This window comes from Podarcis erhardii (genome assembly GCF_964252035.2).
Source record: "Podarcis erhardii genome assembly, chromosome: 2".
NCBI lineage: Eukaryota > Metazoa > Chordata > Lepidosauria > Squamata > Lacertidae > Podarcis > Podarcis erhardii.
Window position 1 is genome coordinate 19,512,172 of NC_138498.1, and position 491 is coordinate 19,512,662.

The following is a 491-nucleotide window of genomic DNA, read 5'->3' on the forward strand; positions in this document are numbered from 1 at the left end:
AAAAGTTGGGATTGGCATACTTAAAAACTAGTCCGCCCACCACATGGGTATGGAGTAAGAGATTAGCAAGTCTTACTCATGCGACTGTTTTGGCAAGTAGTAGTCTTGCAGAATTTCAGAACAGAGCTTTTGTTTACAAAGTATGATGGAGAATGACCTAGAGAGCAAAGGTTGGCCTTTCCCCCCAACCAAATGGTGCGAAGCCCAAATACCTGCCAAAATGAAGCACACAAATGTGTTGTTTCTTTCAGGTGAAGCCAGTGGAATTGCTTTAAGTATTAGGCTATGTACAAGCCATACATTAAAGCACTCCGCCCCCAAGAATCTTGGAAACTGTCATTTGCCTCTCACAGAGCTACAATTCCCAGCACCCTTAACAAGCTACAGTTCCCAGGATTTGGGGAGAGATGTACTCTAAATGTGCTTTAAATGTATGGTATGTACACATATTGCGAGAAGCAAAGCTACAGGGAACCAGGCAGAGGGCCTTC